Source organism: Lissotriton vulgaris, chromosome 8 (assembly GCF_964263255.1).
Source record: "Lissotriton vulgaris chromosome 8, aLisVul1.2, whole genome shotgun sequence".
Lineage (NCBI taxonomy): Eukaryota > Metazoa > Chordata > Amphibia > Caudata > Salamandridae > Lissotriton > Lissotriton vulgaris.
The window spans coordinates 1,062,559,565-1,062,577,877 of NC_141696.1; the positions used below are offsets into that span (position 1 = coordinate 1,062,559,565).

General features: G+C 49.3%; 1 protein-coding gene across 1 annotated transcript in view; it reads left to right on the plus strand.

Annotated features, from left to right (window-relative positions):
• Window positions 1-18,313, plus strand: part of DIAPH3 (diaphanous related formin 3) — a 2,291,797-nt gene that overhangs the window by 368,192 nt on the left and 1,905,292 nt on the right. The gene's annotated exons all lie outside the window — the stretch shown is intronic.

Below are 18,313 nucleotides of genomic sequence, written 5' to 3' on the forward strand. Positions count from 1 at the left end.
TCGGTGCCCACTCTGATCAGCGATCACACTCGGCAACTCTGGGCACTAGCTTGCCTCATCTTCACTAACGGCCCCACCAGACCGCCGGGGATGCCTGGTCTCACCCTGGAGATACCCATTAAGGGACCATCTCTCAGGGAAGCCAGGAAGGGTTTCGCAGCGGTCGAAGCGCGGAGGTACCCCTTCGGGAGTGATTCCTGCGCTATATAAGCACATAATTAATTAATTAATTAATTAATGGCTTGCCGCTTAGAACACGCAGAATGTTTGCTGAAAACTGTAGCCACAAAGAGCAAAGACCTAGAGACCAGGTCTCGAAGAAATAACATCAACATTCTTGGCCTTGCAGAATCAACCAACATGGACCGTCCTGAGAAATTTGTGGAATCCCTCCTTACTGATCTATTTGGTGTTGAACCGTTCTCCTCCACCTTTATAAACGAAAGAGCACACAGCTCCTTGGGCGATTACCTGGAGGAGGTGGCAATGGTGTGGCTTACAACAGGGCAGTTGCAATTCCTCAGTTAACCCTCCTCTGCAGAGGAGATATCTCAGGCAATAGATTTGCTGGACAGGGCAAAGGCACCCGGACTGGACAGCCTCACTGGCGACTTCTATAAATCTTTTAAGCAAACTCTAGTCCCACACCCAAGTATATGCAGAGGTGCTGGAAAAGGGGGCTCTCCCCCTTACAATACGCAGAGCGGCAACTACATTACTTCTGAAACCTGACAAAGACTCTCCGAAATGCTCTTCCTATCAGCCCCTCTCACTCCTAAAATTACTGCAATAAGATCCTTGCTAAGGCATTAACAAATAGGTTATTGCTCCAATTAGACCAGATACTCTCTCGCCCATTCAACCAGGTTTTATCCCCCACATATCTACGGCATTGAACTTCAGAACAAAATTCTTTGTGCTCAAGAGAGGGGTCACATCGACCCCTGCAGCTGTTGCCCTCCTATATGCCAAAAAGGCTTTTGATTCACTGATTCACTCGAATGGCTTTTTCTTCCCGCTACACTCTGTAAGCTGGGCAACCCCTAGTGGCTTTAATGCTCTAGTAGTCACTCTCCGATTCTCCCTGCCCACAGCCCGCATACGAGTGAACAACTCACTCTATGATCCCTTCCCAATCTCACGCAGCACCAGGCAGGTGTGCCCGTTCTCAACACTAATGTTGTTTGTTGCGATGGAGCCCCTGATCAGGCACCTTCAAGTGAAGCATCTTCACCGGGGTATGCAGTTTAGACACTGTCCTCTCCTGATGTCTATGACTGCTCCCTCCACAAACTTGATCTCCACACTTTAGGAGACTTATTCCCGGACCGACACGTTAAGACACAATTCAATGCACCCCACGAGACTGCGATATCCTACATGGATACATTTGTGGCAACTTACCCACTTGCACCCACGGAGTTCCCCCCTCTTACTTTGCTCATAGACGACCCAGATGACTCTCACTTGACCGCTACATATATAGCTCATGCCCAGCTCTAAAGCGCACAGTTGACAGTGCTGTCCGTTGGCGATGGAAGGAGGACCTTGGACACCCCCTATCGGACCGAGACTGGGCTTCATCGCTGTCCCTATACTAAAAGAGTCTCTCCCAATCACTGCCATAAGTTACTGCACCTTTGCTTCCTCCATAGAACATACATTATCCCTCAGGAAATGGCCAAATATGACACTTCTAGGTTCTTTTTCAATTCTAGCGCTGTGCACTCAATATTTAAAAGATTAAACTCAATTCCTCTTGGTTTTATGTGTGTGCTTCCCTGTCACGCTGTGCCTGAAGGCGCCAAACGAGTAATGACTAAAGGAATGCCAGGTTTGGAAAAACGCTGCCTGGCTGACGGGAGCACTTAGCTATTTTCAATTAATACTAAGTCATCCAAGATTCATATTTTTCTTTTTTCTTTTTTGATTATTAAAATTCTTCTGTACCAATTACTTTTTGGTAGTGGTAGCACATTGTACACAGATTCTCTTTAAACCCAATGCATTTCGGGTCTCATCAAAACAGTCTGAAAAAATGACTGAAATAAGAGACTTCTCAATCCAGACCTCCGGTTTCAAAGATATACAAAAAATGTATTATATTCCCAACACTAAAAGAGAAACTCAAAGCATGCACAAGACAATATATGCACCCTCAACTATCTCAACAGTGCTCGAAAATTGGTTTCACCCATACATGATGCTGTACAGATAGCTGGATCATAAGTTTGAAGCTGAATCCTGCCTCTGAACACACGTGTCACATTTCTATTCCCATGGGGAAACATCATTTACCACGAAGGCATTACCACTACTAACGTTTACCACGTGACACTTACCACGCAGGGTGCCTTCCACGCAGGGTGCCTTCCACGACGTCTTTACCACGGGCTGGGGGGGAGACGTGGCATTCCATCAAGTCGATCTGCGTGGGCATGGGGGGGCAGAGGGGGGGGGGCTCGGAGGGGGGCTGGGGGGGGGTCTCCCCCCCCAAAAAATAACAAGCAGGTTACTTAAAAAAAAAAAACGAACATAAATTAAAAAGAAAAAGGAAAGAGCCTCCCCCAAAGACGTGCCGTGTACGTCAAAAAAGCAGTCCTTTTTTTATTTTGGTATACGTGTTTTGACGCTTGTTTCAATGGAGGATGGAAGTAAGGGCTCGTAATTTAAAGTAAAATGTGTGTAAATCAGCTTAAAAAACGGGTTGCAATCGTGACTGAAAGTGTATTTTAAAATGTACATTTATTTTGAACAATTGACCTTCTTCGTTGTATTTTTCATCCATCTTGGTTGGGGACACGTCTTTGAAGGGTCAGTGAAAGTGATAAAAGACAAACGCTGTCACTATGCAACATATTTTTTTGTAACCTATTACTTTCATTGTGTTTACTTATGCGTCGTTTCTGCTTCAAAAACGTTTGGGGTATCATTACGTTATATGCGTGGTAAAATACTTCGTTTTAATTTTCAGCGTGTTAAAACCTCTTGCGTTGTTAAATTCACGTAGTATTGGCATGCGTGGAACTTGTTTGCGTGCTATAATCATATATTCCATCCATGCCGTAGTAAAACGAGCATGTTAATGCGAAACCAAAATAGTGAAGGGTGTAAATACCTCAATCTTACAAGTGCAAACAAGCCGAAAACGGTGATTCGCATACTCTGAAAAATGTCTGTAGAAACGTGCACAGTGTTTTCCCTCAAAGACATGAAAACACTCAAGCGAGCTTTCCCGTCAATTACCAAACAACCGTGGCGTGCAAAAGTGACTGTGCGTGCTTTAAAAGAAAGCTTCAATGCTTACCGAGCCAACGTGAGCAGAGTTCTCACTCAGCAAACTGGAAACGCTACTGGACTAGTGTTCCTTCCATGATTTAAATGACCGTCACGTGCAATAAACATGCTTAAAGGGATAGCCATCACCCAAGGTGGATATTGTTAACACGAAAAAGGAATAAAGTTAAACCAAATACAAACAAACCAAAAACTAGCCGAAACAGCCACATACACATTGACCCAAGGGTCATCACATTAGTTACGTGAATTAATGTAAATAAACATCCTGTACAATTATAAAAAACAATTAAATTCCAACCTGTCATTCATCCCATGCGGCTGCATGGCGTTCAAATTTGTTTTATCCCCAAAAATCTGGATCTGGCTAACAGTTTCTAGTGATCTGCATCAGGTCTGGGTTTGAGCACCTCTAAAATGGTAAAACGCAATTGCGAGATGTTGTGTCTTGCTTCTTTCCAATGCATTGCTACTGTGGCCTTCATGTTCTGGTTCCTGATATTGCTCTTATGCTCAGTAATTTGAATTTAATTTTTCGTTCTGTTCTACCCATATACATTTTTCCACAAGGACCTTTTAAAGCATAAATGACATTTGAGGTAACACACGTGCTTGAATGTTGTAACTTCATATCTGAAAGAAACAGGTTAGTGTTAGATTCCTTACCTTAGAATATCCCCAGGCGTCAGACTGGATTCGGAAAGTTTTTGCGTAGCAGTACCCCTGCACGTCGGTAGGCGTCGTCTGTGGCTCCGCGTCCGTCGTTGGTGCCGGGATGACATCGTCAGAGTACTTAGACGCCGCCCTCGCGCGCTGACATCAGTTCTTCTTTTTTCCACGCCAGCAAGCGCAGATAAGCTAAAAGCAGTACTCCGTAGTCACTTTTTGACAAACTTTTTCGATCCTTTTTGGGTCCTTTTTCGAGTCTGTAGACTTGCGGTGCTGGTAGGGATGCCCGGGTTCAAGCCCTGTGCTGACTGTAACCGTCTGATGTCGGTTACCAACCCCCACCGTCGGTGCCTGTTTTGCCTTGGGGCCGACTACGACGGCAAGTTGTGCTGCGACTGCCAGGCCTTGATGTCGAAGGCTAGGCGGGAGCGGTCCCGTAAGCGCCTCGAGCTCCGGCAGTCTGCCCGCGACGTTCACGGTCCAGGTCGAGGAGGAGGTCGAAGGACCGGTCGCGGGGCCACAGTCATTGCAGCTCGGTGAGTCGAAACCATTCGTCGGGCTCCAAGTCCTCAGGTAAGAGGCAGAAGAAGTCGAAGAGACGACATCGCTCTTCCGACTCGCCCCGACGCTTGCACGATGCGGCCGGGGGTCCGGGCGACACCGCCCACGGGCTCCGCCTGCCGGTTCCTGGACTGAACGCAACCCTGGAGGTGATAGAGGCCTTCCTCTTGGCCATGAGGTCGCTCTCCTCCGTCTGGTCCCACAGTGGCGCCATCGGTTCCCGCTGCCCCGACTGGGAACGCAAGTGAGGTTCCGTGACAATTGTAAGTGGTGTTTTCGACTCGCACGAATATGGTCGAGTCTAGTATCTATGAACCGCAAATGACGGGTTTAGTAAGTGTGCGCAGTTTCGCTGTGCTAACTTAAACCGTTCGTTTGTTATGTGGGTTTCTCATCTGTACCCACGGGTTCCATCTTAGATACGGCATCCATTTTGTCTCTTGCCCTCAAGTAGCCAGCGAACGGACGCTGTCCGCTTCGCGACCCTGGGACTCCCAAGATATTTGCGGAAGACACATGTCCTTTGTAAGTGTCTTTATGACGAGGGGGTTGCTACCGTAAGGCAGATGGCGCCGCTCGAGGCTCATCTTGCCGCACGGGCTTATTGTCTCAGCCGTGCATCTCATTAGGCACGTCCCTTTGATGCCTGTATCTCGTGTTTCCTCGACACTCCCCTTTTACACCCTTTCCGATCTCCCTACTGTCTCCGTCTTCCTCTGCACCTGTCTTCGTTCCTATTTCGATCTGTTTTACTACTGATTGGAATTTGTTAAATGGTGGGAAGATGGGTTTTTACAGTTGGGAACCGCCAAATGTTTCCGCACTTATGTTCCGGACCTTGTGTGTTTCTGAGAGCTAAATGTGGGAACCGGGTTGTAAACTTTTGTGTTCAATGTTAGCCTATGGGTAAAAACTGTATAAAAGGAGCGATCCACAAAACCAATTTGAAGCAGTCTCCCCGAACTACACTCGATGTACTTCCTGTGACTTCTGTGTTCCCTGCAGTAAATAAACCTTGAATCTTTGACGCCGAAGGAAGTGTCCCGTGTCTCTGTGACTTGTACGCCGGAGCAGGTTTCCCACGAAGGTTTCAGGTGTTGTGCCCTGGCACCGCTGGGTCCAAAAGAACCCAGTCCTTCAGTTGGCGCCCGACGTGGGGCTGCATCAGTGGTACCGGTCCAAGCCCGACGATCGTGAGGAACTTCGTGTGAAATCTCCGAGGGAAGGTGCACTCCGCTTCATCGATCCTGTTGTCGAAATAAGTGGCCCGACGACTTTTCCCGCGAAGATTCCCGCCTCCTGACGGCTGCGACGGACTGCTGCCCTGACTGTAGACCTGTTTTGGCGCTTGGCGTAGACCTTGGTATAGCGAGACGATTGACGGGCCTTCCTGGTGACGCCATTGATCTTTGAGTTAAGTATTTGTGGGTCGCTCCCAGAGTTCTTGGTTGTTGACACTAGTGTCCTTTGTTGTAAACGCTGTGTGAGTGTTTTTGTCGGTGACACTTTGCTAGCGTTTTTGTTGTTGTTGTATTGTTTGACGACTGCAGCCGCCAAAAACCGAGGGTTTTGTTCTTTGCTGGGACTTGGTACATCCCGTAACCCTTGAAGTTTGTGAAACTCGGCTAGTGTGCAAGATGCCTGGTCGCAGTACTTTGTTCAGTTGTTTTAGACCTTGTGGTGCGGATTCCCTGCTGGAGGACTCATGTCCGATACCTCCGGTTGGAACTCCTACTTATGATTTATATAGCAAACATGGGCTAGGCCCGATTGCTTTTAACGATTACTGGATTAAATATACAAAGGAAGACGGCGATCTTCGTTGGCCACCTCACGGTAGCTTCGAAGCGTCGATCTTAGATAATCTAGAAATAAAGTTGTTCGAACGTAAATCAAGGCCGGCCATGTTTGATGCCTTTCGGTTGTGGCGTAAAGAAGCCCGACAGAAAGAAATCAGACAGAATAAACGTAGTCAGCGAGATAATGTTGCTATTATAGTAAAGAAAGCTGAGCAGTTTCAGCGCGATAAGGAGGATAAGGATAAGGAAGTGTTTGAGAGGCTACAGCGTATGACCATAGACAAATGCTATCCTGCTTTGCCTACGGAGTCGGATAAGAAGGAAGAGGCAGTTGAGGATTCTTTAATGTCCTATCTTATGAAGTCGCCACCTCCGTACGTACAGGGTGCCGCAGCTCCTGTGGTCCCTGCCGTACCTGTTCTTCCACCTATTGTTCCTCCGCCTGTTCCTCAACCTGCACCCGCTCTTCCGACTGTCCCTGCTCCTTTGTCTATTTCTATTCCTACTGCTCCTCCGCTTCCACATACTCCTGCTCCCGCTACTGCTCCTGTACTGTTAACCCCTGTTGTTGCTACTGTCGCTACTCCTCCTCTTGTTAGTCCTGTGTCTTACTCTTCTCCCTCTACTCGTAATCGTAACTCTCCCATTGCGACAAACTTCTTTCACTCGCTCGGACCTGTTTTTGGGTCTGTTGGTTCTGATGGTCCACAGAGACGTAGTCAGCTTCCTGGTAGTAGAGAACGTGTTGCGCTATATAATATGGCGATGGGTTGGATGGTGAACCCTGTTAGAAATCCACCACGTGTTGTCCTCGAAACGTTTGATCAATTCAACATACCTACTCAGAGATATGTGTTTGATGAAATGTGCAAGTTCCTCCATGATCAGATAGCGGCCAATGCGCCTGACGAGGTGCTGACCGCCCTGTCTGAACTCCGGCTTCAGTTCGCAACTGGACTGATAGTCGATACTAACGTCCGACGTGCTATTGAGCGGTTGTTATCTCTTCGTCCCGCTCCTATTCCTCATGCATTGTTCGTTGAGGATATTGAACAACAAGACGAGTCTGGCCAATATCCTATGCGTGAAGTTCCGCCAGTTTGGATACCAGCTGATAATACTAATGCTGCCCAGCCAGTACCAGCACATTTCCAGAGAGTGTGGATACACCTCCCATGGAAACGATCGGAAGTGCTTCTGGTGAAACAAACTTTGCCCGATCCTCGCAAAAATCCTTCTGGGTATTATAAGGGATTATCGCAGCTCGTAGACGCTACGATAATGAATCTTGCCGATATCGACATGTTGTTTGGTAACGTTGTACCGCAACCGGTATGGGCTAAGATTCGTCACCAAGATCACGCAAATGAATTAGGTGGTGATTGGGCTGCCCTTACAGCGGCAGATGCTGGACAAGTGGCTGCTACTAAACCCGATCAATTGATTACTGAGCTTCCTCAGCGGATCATAACTTTAATGAAGACGCTTATGCCAGCTATGAGGGTAAATTGGGACAAGTTGTCAGCCTGTAAGCAGAAGAAAGATGAGAGTGTTTCAGACTTCTTTACGAGGTTTGAGGAAGCATTCGTTGACCATAGTGGACAGGATATGGGTACTGAGGGTGGACAGAGGTTGTTTGTGGATAAATTCGTGTCGAACTTGTTGCCCGATTTGAGCAATAAATTAAAGAATTCAGAAAGTGCATGGGCCGTTTCTACCTCAGCTCAGATATTGGCTACGGCACAATATTATGAGAATAGAGAGAAAGAAGAAAATGACCGTGCCGATAAAAAGACAAAAGAGCTAAAAACTAAAGTGTTGTTACAACAAGCGTATCCGCCGCGTTCTAATCAGAATGCGCCTCAGCAGAATAGATCGCAGTCGCAATCGAATCGATCGCAGTCACGTAATGATTCCTCTTTCCAAAGATCCTCGTTAGGGTATAATCAATGTGCTTATTGTAGACAGGAGGGACACATTAAATTCAATTGTCCCGCTTTGAATGACCGTACTAGTGGTAATTCGTCTAGAGGAGGTCGTGGTGGTTCACAACACGCATCACGTGGTAGAGGTCGTGGTGCTCAGAATGATCGCTCTGACCATTCATCAAATTCTAATAACTGTTTTGATCAACGTGGATCATCGCAAGGACGATCTGCGCAGTACAATGTAGACGATTATTACGTCGATCAGGGAACTGACGATTGTAATTACTAGGACAGCCAAAGACAAGGAGAGGGAGTGGTATCAGTTCCGGTTGATCAGAGAGGGCCTTACGTCGCAGTTGCTACATCGGGCGTCGTTGAGCCTTTTCTGTTGGACACTGGTGCAGCGAAAAGTTCTATCATGCATTCGAAACTCCCTGGCGCACCTTTGTCTGGCTTAACAAATGTTTCCGTTGGATTCTCTGGCGCCCCCGTTAGCAATCCAGTTTCACGCCCTTTGCCCCTTAAAATTGGGCCTCGTGAGCTCGAAGCTCCGTTGATTTTGACCACTGGTTGTGGCGAAAATCTTTTGGGTCTGGATTTGCTTAAACGTTTGTATGCAACTTTGTATTGTTCTCCTGCGGGTGTAAAGCTTACGTTAGGAGAGAGAGTAGTCTCTCCCATGTATTTGTCCCTCGATAAGCTTCCACCGGAATTGGATTCTCTTCCTGCGTCTTTGTGGGCGACGGGTCCAAATGATGTGGGCCTACTTGATATCTCCCCTTATGTTGTTCAGTTGAAATCTAATGTGCGATTGCCACGTATTCCTCAATACCGTATCTCCCTTGATGGTGAGCGAGCTTTGTTGGCGATCATCTATGATTTGATCGAGAAAGATGTTATCGAGGAGACTCGGGGAAACGTGTGCAATAGCCCTGTACTGCCCATTCTTAAACGTACTGATCCTACCAAACCGCCTGTTTATCGTTTTGTTATCGATTTACGGGAGGTGAATAAAATTGTGGTTCCTCAATTCCCTGTTGTGCCTGACATCACGGCGCTACTGACTCTGATTCCAGCTACAGCTTCATGGTTTTCGGTGATTGACTTGAAAAATGCATTTTTCAGCATCCCGATTGCCGAAGAGAGCAGAGACCTTTTCGGTTTCTCTCTTGGTGGACGTAGCTTCCGGTTCAAACGCGCTCCTCAGGGCTACTGTGAAAGTCCATCGATTTACAGTCAAGCTTTGAAGGGTCAACTAGATGCGTTTCGGTTGCCGGTTGGTGCGGCTTTAATCCAATACGTCGATGACCTATTGGTGGCTGCCGATACTCAGGACATTTGCAAAATTGCTACGGTGTCGCTGCTGCAACATCTCTGTGAGTTGAATCACAAGGTGTCACCTTCTAAACTCCAATATTGTTGTCAAGAAGTAACCTATCTAGGTCACTTATTGTCAAAGGAGGGAAGGAGATTGACCCCAGAGAGAATTGCAGCGATTGCGCGAATGGCTGTGCCACAAACCCAAAGAGATGTGCGTGCCTTTTTAGGTATCACGTCGTACTGTAGGCAGTGGATTCCTAATTTTTCATTGCTAGCGAAACCATTGGTGGCTCTTACGTGCAAGGATGTTTCAACTCCTTTACCATGGACGGAAGAATGTCAGAAAAGTTTTTCTGAATTACGTGATTCATTGTGTTCGGCTCCTGTGTTAGGTACTCCTGATTACAGCAAGCCGTTCACGTTATATGTTCACGAGAGGGAAGGTTGTGCGTTGAGTGTTTTAACGCAACCTTTTGGTGGTAAGCAACGTCCATGTGCATATTTTTCCTCGACCTTAGACCCAGTAGCTAGAGCATTGCCGAGTTGTTTGAGAGCAACTGCGGCAGCTGCGGTCTCCATCCGACAATCAGCAGGATTGGTCATGGATAATATGCTTACGGTGATGGTTCCGCATGCAGTCGATACTCTTTTGAATCGTACGAAAACTCAGCACTTGACGAGTGCGAGGTTGTCTGGGTACGAATTGACGCTCTTGGCAAGCCACATTCAGATAAAACGTTGTAATGTCCTAAATCCGGCAACTTTGTTACCAATTAGTGCAGAGTCAGATGAAGTAGCAGAACATGACTGTTACTTGCGGACAGAAGAGGAAACAAAAGGTCGTGTGGACCTTAAAAACACCCCATTGGAAGACCCGGATGGCATTCTGTATGTGGATGGGTCATGTTTTAAGTTACCGAATGGTGATGTGACTACTGCTTATGCTGTCGTAACGTTGAATACTGTTGTTGAGACTGCAAGATTGAATCAGAATTCTGCCCAAGCTGCAGAGCTGATTGCTCTCACTAGAGCATGTGTATTAGCAAAAGGGAAACGTGTGAATGTGTACACCGATAGCCAGTATGCTTTCGGTGTAGCGCATAGTTTTGGACGATTGTGGCGAGAGCGTGGTTTCTTAACGTCGCACGGCACGAAAATACAGCATGGCCAGCTTGTGAATGATCTTTTGGATGCATTGACTTTGCCTGCACAGGTTGCAATTGTTAAGTGTAGTGCGCATCGTAAAGTGACGGATGATGTTGGTCGTGGTAATGCGTTTGCAGACGAGATTGCTAAGGAGACTGCCCGGAACCTTAGTACTCGAATGTATGTGACGAGTTCGGTTAGGTGGCCTACAGAATCTAGTATGTGTGAAAATACCATAGAGAGCGTGAAAGTAATTCAGAATGAGGCCACCGACACTGAAAAGACGAAGTGGAAAGAAAGTACGGGAAAGTTGGATGCGAATGGTTGTTGGATCGATTTGTCGGATCAGAAAAGATGGATGTTGCCTGATGCGTATGTACTGGCCGTTGTGACAATGGCACATGGGTTAGCACATATTAGCGCAAAAGGTATTTGCAAGTTGCTGGCTGATGTGTGGAAGAATGATGGCATTACGAAGTGTGCTGAACGTCTGGTGAAGAATTGTATGGTGTGTATAATGTACAATCCTGGCAAAGGAACCCCAACTCCCCCTGGCAGTTTTGCTCCTCCTTCGTATCCCTTTGAGGTGATCCAATTGGACTTCATCCATATGGAGCGATGCAATAACCTGAAATACGTTCTGGTTGTGGTTTGCGCATTCTCCCGATGGATTGAGGCCTATCCCCTCAAAGACAATACTGCTTTGTCTACTGCGAAAATCCTACTGAAGGAATATTTTCCTCGGTACGGAATGCCTAGAGTCGTGTGGTCAGATAACGGAAGTGAGTTTGTTGGAAGTGTGATGAAGAGTGTGTGTAAGGGCCTTGGAATTAATCAAAAATTCCATAGCGCCAATCATCCCCAGTCAGCTGGATTGGTTGAAGGGTACAATGGCACCCTTAAACTAAAATTAGCGAAGATTCAAGCTACGACTGGACTTTCGTGGCCTGATGCTTTGCCTCTAGCATTACTGTCAACTAGGGCGACTGTACACTCCCGAATAGGGCTTAGTCCCTATGAGATAGTGTTCGGCCGTCCTGCGAATGTGTGGGGGGTTCCTAGGCCAGGAATATTCTCTGATCTTGAGTATCCGATGTTGATTGACTACTTACATGACTTGACTGCTAAACTGAGGTTAATTCATCAACAGGTTTACGACGCCTTGCCGACGCAGACGGAGGGTCCAGGCCACCAGCTCCAGCCCGGGGATTGGGTGGTTACCCGAAATTTTTCACGCAAAAACAATCTGGACCCCCGCTTTACCGGACCTTACCAGGTGCTCCTGGCCACGAGGACTGCCGTTCGTCTTGAGGGACGGAAAAATTGGGTACATGCTACCCATTGTAAGCGAGTCCCTATTCCTTTGTCGGCAGACCCGTGGGTAAGGAAAGGCATTGCGTCAACAGAAACAGAAACATTGCCGGCGTTTGTACCTTTTAGCGACGCACAGCTTGTTGAAGAACCCTCAGCGCAGCAGAAAGCCACTGTTGGAACATTGTCAGCAAAAGACTCAAGACCAAAGCAATCAACTGATCAGCAGGACGCTGTCTCCTCAACGGATCCTTTGTTTGAAGAGCAGACACGTCCCGGGAAACATCGATATTCTTTGAGATCTCACACTAAGGACAAATAAAATTTTCTTGCTTTGCTGAAATTGATAACTGCAATATCCTCGTTTCCCATGATCAATTTTGAACATTCGTATCATTGAAATTATTTGTATATAAATATATCAAGTTTTTTGTATCTTTTTCCTTCCACAGCTGAGAAATATTGTGCTAATATATACATATTGTGTATTGAGGGCCGTAGGGCCGCGCGCGTACTTCCTTCTGGACAGTAGGTCTTGACGCTAGGTTAAAGGCCGTCGGTTCCTAGGAACTCCTGGGGATTGACTATTGCTGCACAGAACGAAGTGCGTCAAGAAACGTTGCGGACGGTCGTAGGAAATGGCATTTTCGAAGCTGAATGATTTGGAAGGAGCTCAAGTCTATAGATTCAAGCTGCAGCAACTCAGTCGTACTAAATGTTTTGTATTCCAATTGTTCGTATTGTTTTTGACTGCTTCTGCATTTTTGGCGGGTGGGGTGTATTACACTATGTCCTACTTCTTACTTGCTACACCTACTCCTACTCCTTACCCTAACCTTACTTCTACTGCTTCTTCTCATTCCTTTCACATGTTACCGGAACACGAGCAGGCTAGACGTGTAGAATTCCGCAACAATTCCTTTATTCAGCTCCTCCATCAACATCAGTTAGTGGTTAACACTACTAATTGTTGGGTGTGTGGGTTGATGCCACATACTGCGGGTAAGGGAATTCCATATCTGATATTACCGTATAGTTCCCAAGGGTCAGCTCGAGCATTCCAAACAATGTTTCGAAGCACACTGGGTTTCCACCCCATTCAAGAACAACGTTCCCCCAACTCTGGCCCTACCTCGTATCAGAGGCTGCTATCAATGGCAATAGAGGATATGGAAGATGAGATCCATGATCCTTTTCTCATCCCTAACGAAGAAGTACAAGCCTATAGGGTCCTAAGTAGAGGGGAATATAGTATGTTCAGTAGTGAAAAGCAGCTTAAAAGCTCGTCTCCAATATGGGTCGTACCCCACACAGGTAATCTTCTTAGCAGATCGCGGTGGGGTATGTAAGGTGATCCATTCGAGCTGCTGCATTTTCATACCAGATAATGCTCCTACTGTCTATCAAGCCATTTCGAAGTTGCATAAAATCTCCGAATCCATACACGTGGATGTAGGGGATTGGACGCTACTTGGATGGTTTTGGGGCCTGATGTCGACTTGGGGTTGGAAGATTCTGATAATCATCGGGGTTGTGGTAGTGTTCCTGTTCACGTGTTGCCTTTGTGTGCAGTGTGGTCCTGCCTTATGTGGCCTCTGTGCTACAACGTGTATGAGACAACCATCTGTTACCAAGGGGACTCGGTTGGACAGAGCTATGCTACAACAACATCTTGATGGTCTGATGAATATCGAATATGATTCCGACTAGTGCTTGCCTACATGAGGGCAAAAGGAGCGTCTGAGGTTCCGTGACAATTGTAAGTGGTGTTTTCGACTCGCACGAATATGGTCGAGTCTAGTATCTATGAACCGCAAATGACGGGTTTAGTAAGTGTGCGCAGTTTCGCTGTGCTAACTTAAACCGTTCGTTTGTTATGTGGGTTTCTCATCTGTACCCACGGGTTCCATCTTAGATACGGCATCCATTTTGTCTCTTGCCCTCAAGTAGCCAGCGAACGGACGCTGTCCGCTTCGCGACCCTGGGACTCCCAAGATATTTGCGGAAGACACATGTCCTTTGTAAGTGTCTTTATGACGAGGGGGTTGCTACTGTAAGGCAGATGGCGCCGCTCGAGGCTCATCTTGCCGCACGGGCTTATTGTCTCAGCCGTGCATCTCATTAGGCACGTCCCTTTGATGCCTGTATCTCGTGTTTCCTCGACACTCCCCTTTTACACCCTTTCCGATCTCCCTACTGTCTCCGTCTTCCTCTGCACCTGTCTTCGTTCCTATTTCGATCTGTTTTACTACTGATTGGAATTTGTTAAATGGTGGGAAGATGGGTTTTTACAGTTGGGAACCGCCAAATGTTTCCGCACTTATGTTCCGGACCTTGTGTGTTTCTGAGAGCTAAATGTGGGAACCGGGTTGTAAACTTTTGTGTTCAATGTTAGCCTATGGGTAAAAACTGTATAAAAGGAGCGATCCACAAAACCAATTTGAAGCAGTCTCCCCGAACTACACTCGATGTACTTCCTGTGACTTCTGTGTTCCCTGCAGTAAATAAACCTTGAATCTTTGACGCCGAAGGAAGTGTCCCGTGTCTCTGTGACTTGTACGCCGGAGCAGGTTTCCCACGAAGGTTTCAGGTGTTGTGCCCTGGCACCGCTGGGTCCAAAAGAACCCAGTCCTTCACAAGCGGGCCCGGCTTCGGCCCCGGCGCCGTTGGGTGCTTTGGCCCCGGCGCCGTTGGGTGCTTTGGCCCCGTCGACTACTTAGGTCCCGATGCTGCAGGGCCCCACCGGGTCCGGATCCGGGCCACCGCTGGTCGACCCTACGACCCCTCCGCCGGCGCAGACCCCCAGGGTTTCGCCCCCGACACCGTCCACGGACGACCTCGTACCCGGTCCCTTCCTCGGTCCGCATTCGACGCAGAGAGAAGAGCAATTCTTCTATGATACAGCCACATCCTTTGCACCTGACTATCCGGAAATGGGAGACGAGGAGGATTGGGAGGGGTCTGAGGACCCTCTGGCACGAGATTGCCAGTTGTATCAGGACTGGGCAGTGGATCTAGGGGAGGCCAGTGGTTTGAACACTTCGCTCGACACTGGCTTTGTCTCCTCTCCTACCGTGGCTACGGAGGAGGGGGCTGCTTACAGCGTGGTGCTGACGAGGGCGGCCAAGGCCTTGGGACTTGAGCTCCCCGTCGCAGCCGTGAGGACTAACCTCCTCACAGAGGTCCTTAAACCGCAGGCAAGCTATTCGGAGCCTCTACTGCCGTTTAATGAGGCCCTTACTGATGTTTTGTTGGGCCCTTGGTCCAGGCCCGCTACAGGACCTCCTGTAGATCAGAACGTGACCAGGCGCCACCGCCCACCCCCGGGCGACCCCAGCTTCCGGTCCACCCACCCCACCCCCGAGAGCCTTGTTATCCAGGCCTCTAACTCCCAGACCGCATTCCCGACTGCTCCACCTGATCGGGAATCCAAAAGGAATGAGCAGTTCGGTAAGAAGCTGTTCTCCTCATTTAGTTTGGGGTTGCGGTCGGTCAACACCGCTTGCCTTTTGGGCTGTTATACCCACTCTCCGTGGGACACGGTCGCGGACGTGCTGCCAGCTTGCCCGGAGGAGGCCTTGGTCAAACTCGCTCAAACCCTTGCGGAAGGGCGGGATGCAGCACAGTACTCTATCCGATGTGGGCTGGATACCACAGACTCGCTGGGTAGGGCTATTTCCACGACGGTGGCGGTTCGCCGCCACGCCTGGCTGAGGTCCGCCAACTTTTCGGTTGATGTCCAGAATTCCCTCATGGACGTGCCGTTTGATGGCCGTTGCCACTTTGGCTGAAAAAGTTTTGGTTGGAGGGCGCACAGCAGTGTTCTGGAAATATTAGTGATGTTTTAATTAGATTTATTTGAAGGTTGGGTGCTACATACAGGTGGCGCGTCCGTCCGGCGCGCGTTTATAAATATAGATAGATACTGTGTTCCCATCTAGCTTGGGGACATCCCTGTGTGTTGTGCACACCGTGGGTGCCACTTTGGCGACAAGGCAGACAGTGCACTTGAGTGTTTCAAGGACTCCAGGGCTAATGCCAAGTCCTTGGACCTGTCAGGCCAGCGCAGCGCCAGCAAACTTCTGCCTTTCGTGGCCAAGGAAGGGGCGCCCCCTCACGTCCTGCCAGCCACGGCCCGCAGACTAACATCCAGTGCGGCGGCGGACGTGGTAACCGCCATGAGGGTGCCAGGGGACAGCGGCAAGACCAGTCCACATCCACCCCCGCAGCATTCGCCTCAAAGGCTTCCTAGTCCGAGCTTTCAGGCCCATTCGACCCCAGTGGGGGGCAGGATTCGCAATCAACTCCTCCAGTGGCGCTCCATCACATCGGACAGGTGGGTGCTGCAAATTGTCCGAAGGGGCTACTCCCTCGCCTTTGAGGCGACCCCCTCCAGCCATGCCACCGCAGCACCACCGCGTGTCGGGGGATCACTTGCAACTTCTCCAAGAGGAAGTTACGGCCCTCTTGGTCAAGAGGGCCATTGAGCGCGTTCCTGGACCAGAAGTAGGAGGTGGTTGTTACTCCCACTACTTTCTGGTTCCCAATAAGGGCAAAGGGGGCCTACGCCCTATCTTGGACCTGCGGAACGTCAACGGCTTCCTCCGTAAGGAGAAGTTCAAGATGCTGACTTTGGCTAAGGTCTTAGCTGCCCTAGACCTAGAAGACTGGATGGTAACGTTGGACTTGCAGGACGCATAATTTCACATCCACGTCCTGCCGGCCCACCGGCATTACCTGTGGTTCACGGTAGGCCATGAGCACTTCCAGTTCACCATGCTCCCCTTTGGCCTTACTATCGCCCCTCGGGTGTTAACGAAAGTGATGGCGGTGGTCGCAGCTCATCTGCGCAGATTAGGGGTGTCAGTCTTCCCCTATCTCGACGACTGGTTGTTTAAGGCAGGCTCGCCCCAGATGGTCGTCAGCCACCTCCAGACTACGGCCGACCTCCTGCACCTGCTGGGGTTCTCCATCAATGTGCCAAAGTCACACCTGTGTCCCTCTCAGAGGCTCTTCTTCATTGGAGCGGTTATGGATTCGGCGCAGTTTCGGGTTTATCCTCCCGAACAGTGGGTTCGGGTAATTCAGGCTCTGATTCCGATCTTTCAGCCTTTATCCCAAGTCTTGGTCAGGTTGAAGCTGCGGCTTCTGCGGCTGATGGCCTCCTGCTTCTGGTGCATCACGCCAGGTGGCGGATGCGGGCTCTGCAGTGGGACCTGAAGTTTCAGTGGGCCCAGCATCAGGGGAACCTGTCCGACCACAGTCTGATCTCGGAGGGCACTGCGAGGCAGTTGCAGTGGTGGCTCACCGACGGCGATTGGGTCAGCGGCAGATCCCTCTCCCTACCCCAACCGTAGCACGTAGTAGTGACTGATCCGTCCCTCCTGGGCTGGGGGGGCAACATGGGAGAGGCGGAGATCAGAGGCCTTTGGTCTCCGGCTGAGTCCCGGCTCCATATCAACCTTCTAGAGCTGCGGGCGATCCGACTTGCACTGTAGGCCTTCCTTCCCTCTGTCCGGGGAAGTGTAGTGCAGGTGTTCACGGACAACACCACCGCCATGTGGTACTGCAACAAACAGGGCGGGGTGGGGTCGTGGACCCTTTGTCAAGAGGCTATGCGCCTCTGGAAATGGCTGGAACAACAGGGCGTCACCCTGGTGGTTCAACACCTGGCAGGTTCCCTGAACGCCAGGGCGGACGAACTCAGCCGCCGGTGCATGATGGATCAAGAATGGCGTCTGAACTCTGACGTGGCGCAAGGCCTCTTTCAACGAAGGGGAGAGCCTTGGTTAGATCTATTCGCCACCGAAGAGAACGTGCAATGTCATCAGTTCTGCGCGTTGTAATTTCCAAGGCGGCACTCGCTCGGAGACGCTTTTCATCGCGAGTGGACCTGCGGTCTATTGTACGCCTTTCCGCCTACATCACTTCTGCCCGAGTGCTGAAGATCAGGCGTGACTGGGCCCAAGTCATCCTTGGCTCCGGACTGGGCACGAAGATACTGGTATCCCGAGCTACTCAGCATGTCAGTCGATCCTCCGATTCGTCTGCCTCTTCAGGAGGACCTTCTGTCGCAGCAGCAGGGGACGGTCCTCCACCCTAACCTGTCCAGTCTCAACCTCCATGCGTGTAGATTGAACGGTGACAGTTGAGGCCATTTGACTTGCCTGCTGAAGTCTGTGATGTGATTCTGGCAGCCAGGCGTCCCTCCACAAAATCGGTATACACCTGCAGGTGGAACAAATTTGTGGCATGGTGCACAACAAAGGCTGTGGATCCCCT